The sequence below is a fragment of the Seriola lalandi genome, unplaced genomic scaffold, assembly GCF_002814215.2.
Source record: "Seriola lalandi dorsalis isolate HSWRI2012SDOR001 ecotype SW California unplaced genomic scaffold, Sedor1 jcf7180002054885, whole genome shotgun sequence".
In the NCBI taxonomy this organism is placed as follows: Eukaryota; Metazoa; Chordata; class Actinopteri; order Carangiformes; family Carangidae; genus Seriola; species Seriola lalandi.
This window is the reverse complement of record NW_019525437.1, coordinates 4,977,603-4,981,604: the sequence shown is the minus strand read 5'-3', so window position 1 is coordinate 4,981,604 and position 4,002 is coordinate 4,977,603. Positions and strand designations below refer to the sequence as shown.

General features: G+C 41.5%; 1 long non-coding RNA gene across 1 annotated transcript; it reads left to right on the top strand.

The window, feature by feature from the left end:
* The first annotated feature begins 1,599 nt into the window (after positions 1-1,599).
* Positions 1,600-2,492, top strand: LOC147817829 (uncharacterized). Its single transcript, XR_015438637.1, has 3 exons — positions 1,600-1,739; positions 1,952-2,098; positions 2,237-2,492. It is a non-coding gene; the product is annotated as an uncharacterized LOC147817829 (long non-coding RNA).
* Positions 2,493-4,002: the final 1,510 nt, after the last annotated feature.

Below are 4,002 nucleotides of genomic sequence, written 5' to 3'. Positions count from 1 at the left end.
GAAGTTAGCATCACCTTGGTTCCTTCAACAAAAGGCCAATGGGATTTTAACATTGGCTTTTAGATCAATGCAGAAAATAAACTCTGTGACAAACACATGTTTATGATACTGGCACATTTTGTTCAGGAGGATAATCTTCACAGATTAACACCATTTTATGATTTTTGAAGGATAAATACAATCAGCAGAAGTAAAAAGCTAATGTTACGCGAAACTTTCAACTTGTAGTTTGATTGAGTTCTGACCTCTTCGACAAAAGCCTTTCCTCTTACAGTTAGTAACAGTTTGTAAGAGCGCGGGTACAAACACAATGAGGTTGTAAAGAGGGACTGCATGGTGAGTAGATCGGTTTTCATTTTCAGTGTGATGACGTGTAACGTCCCCGACAACCTGTGTAACGTCATTTAGCCTCTGGTTAGCAACAGGCCTTTTTTTAACACACATTAAAGCTTAAATAAATCACAACTGGGGTATTTACTGACATATTTTATGTCATAGAATAAAACCTAAAAATGTCTTGAGCTTGTGTTAAGACCTTATTTCAGTCATCTAACCAAAACCTCCTTCAATTAACCCCGAGACTTCAGGACAAGGGAACTGAAAGTGCTAAAATGCTAATTTATTTCCAGGTTTTAGGATTCATTCCTGCAGTATTCTATTAAAACCCAAAAAGGATGTTTTAAATGGCTGCACTTTTACATCTAAAAGAAATTCTAGATATCACTTAATATAGGTTATCAACTGCTTAAACTTAGCTGATCAGCTTTGAAGGTCAGTGATGACAAACGCATGCTGTTCAGGCACAGCTTGTTCAAACCCACCCGGTTTAGTTTACACTGCACTAATACTGTATGTCAGACTGACCTGTAGGTAGATGTGTTTAAATAACTTTTTTGCGTCTGATAAATCAGATAAAACATGCATAACGGACCCACTGTTGTGTCTGACAGGCTTGAAGAGGTTAAAAACGAGAGTAGCCAACTCAGGCTTTTGCTTTGAAATGAGTGCATATTAGCTCAGCCAATAGCTGCCTATCATGCAGGTATTCCACTTGTGGGAGTCAAGGCTTTCGTGGGTTCTTATGTAACACTGGCACAAAGGTCCTATTTCCTACTATTAAGTGAAGTCTTTTAACTGTATTTATCTGCGTTCACTGCAGAGGAGAGGCTTTTCTATTCACATTACATTCATGAATGCACACCCACACACACACACAAAGGCAACCGCAGTTCACAAACCACACACATTCACCAAACGACCCCATGACTCATCACAAGAGCTGTTAACATCCAAAAAGCCTTACCTTCCCCTATAGAGAAATCCACTCATTTTTCAGCTGCACGGATAATAAAATAAGACACTTCAGATTCAAAGCAGCTCCAACAGCTGCTCCCCCAGTGTCTTCTCAACCGTCAGGTGAGTCCTCAGTCTGACTGCCTCCACAGACCTGAACACATCCATTTATTTCCCAACTGCCAGTAGAGCTCCAGCGCACAGTCAGACTCCAAAATACCAGCCAGAAAAAAAAAAAAAAAAAAAAAAATCAAAAGTTCTGAGTTGGTCTGAAGCTTTGAGCCAGTTGTTTCTCGCTCCTCAAAGCCAGAGCAGAGTGACCACAGTCAGACGGGCTGTTCGGCCGTGAGGCTCCCAGAGGAGCGAGCCAAGCACCCAGGCAGTCATTTGACGTGGCAGAGAGAGCAGCAGTGGAGAGAGGAGGTAAACACCAGTGGGGAGCAAAGGTACACACAGACTGCCTGGTTCAGCATGAAAGAGTGATCTGTTTCAGCATGCTCCAAAACAGACGCTTCACTAGGTGTGTGTATGTGAGTGTGTGCGTGTTTGTGTGTGTGTGTTAGCATGTGTACAAACCACACTAACGTCTTTCTGCCATTGCTTGTAAAACAGTCACTGAACTGTCAATTGACTATTTTGCCTCTGGTATTTTTTGTAGGCAGGGTGGAGCAAAAGAAGAACACCTGTGTGTGTGTGTGTGTGTGTGTGTGTGTGTGTGTGTGTGTGTGCGTGTATGTGTGTGTGTATTATGCACCCCCTCCTCTCCCTGCAGGTGTGTGTGACATGTTGGAGCAGGTAAAACAAGGTATGAATCCAGACACTAATCTCCAACACAAAACACTCATCAAGCTGCTGCTGCTGCTTTACATTTCTGCCTGCTCGTCTGATCTGAGGATCTTTCTTTATAAAACCACATTAACCGAGTCGATTATCACTCTCTTAGAGAAGCATTTCAAAGGGCTCCCACTGCAGCACTACTGACTCGATTCAAACGGACAAGCAACGCATTGAGGCCGGTGGAGGGAGCTCAGGATTAAAGGCAGACAGCGGCGGGGCCCGGAGTCAGCAGCAGAGGTCTGGATCAACGTCCATGGAAATTCTTCCTCAGTGCTTCTCAAAACAGGAGGGTGTGGTCTGATGGATGTGTGTGTGTCTGTGTGCACGGTCTGGGAAAAAAATAAAAAAATCCTGATTTAAAAGTGAGTTGGTTTGAACTTAGAAGACCTTACTGGTGGTTTTGGGCGCAGCAGTACATTACCATAAAGGATCAAATAGTGCCTTTATTTACCTCAACTACAGAGACACAGACCTTTATTGGAGACTGAACTAGTGACACACCTCTGCAGGTAGAAGCATATTTGATCACAATTTATTAAGAAGCCTGTTTTAATTTTCAAATAATTTGTAGTTTATAGTAAATACAAACTATATGTAATTTACATTTTTGGCCACCAACGTCTTTAAACATTAATATTTGGTTAACTGTAGGCTGCGATGTCAGTTACCAAAACTCAACATCAGGACAACGTCTAATGCCAACGCCAGTTCGACAATGTCATAGGATACTAAGCACAATTGATGTTGATATTTTGTTGTTTTTAAGTTGTGTTGTTAAGCAACCAAAATCCAACATCTTCCACACGCCTCATACCAACACCATCTTGATGTATAAGATTCCAACATTATAGTTTTGAGTAAACCCAACATCTGCTGAACGTCACAACGTCAGTTAGTCAATGCTCGATTTTGACGTCAACTCGATTTTAAACAGACGTTAGAGTCCATCGCCTTTATTACGTTACATTGCCTGCTGTCTTCTTGCATGTTTTTAGATTGATTTCCATGTATAAGACAGCTGCCCACAGATTAGCCTCAGATAGGGAGTCCATCACAATGAACATTTCTTTTCTTTCTTTCTTTATCAGTTATTTTATTGTTGTGTGGTATGGGGGGGGGGGCAATCCGATGATCCCATATAGTGGATGATCTTACTTTGGCAATCTATAGTTTTCAGATTTCAGATGAATTGTACAGATCGCGTCATTAAAGGGTGCTATATATAGATGTCTCATTTTAAAGGTTCATACAAATCACAACATCTATTCAGGTCTTTCAGAATAAAATCTGAGCTGAAACAGGATGCAGAGATTTGTGAGTTTGTCCGTTAAGCTGAAATGACCGGCTTTGTGTCCAGGCAACCATATGCACAACTAGTGAGGTGATCCAGAGTTCAATTAAATCAGTGGCGAAACTTGTAATTCAGATCATGGCAATGGAGTTTTTGGAAGCCATTTTTGGAAACTTCTTCCTTGTTGGTGTGTTTGAGGAGGCTCTGAAACCCCAGATTTCAGGGTGAACTGTCTGACAGAAACTTTTTTCATCCAAAAGATGTACAAAGTCAGTCAGTCACAATGTCTGTTTGCTCACTGATTTCTGAGTTTGGTTTTCCTACGTCATATCTCACAGTTGCCATACTTCTCAGCTCATACATCTCCAATATTACATGTTGAAGTTGACCTTGAATGCACCACCAAGATTTGCAGTATGGTCCCAGTGCACTGAAATGATCTGAAACCAACGGCCACCTGGAAGGAAAGATGATTACGTGACAGCTCACTGGAGGCTTCACAAAATGGTCAGAAGTCGTGCAAAGTTGACATGATTTACAATTAATGTACTGACCTCAACATGCACTCAGAGACCGATGCC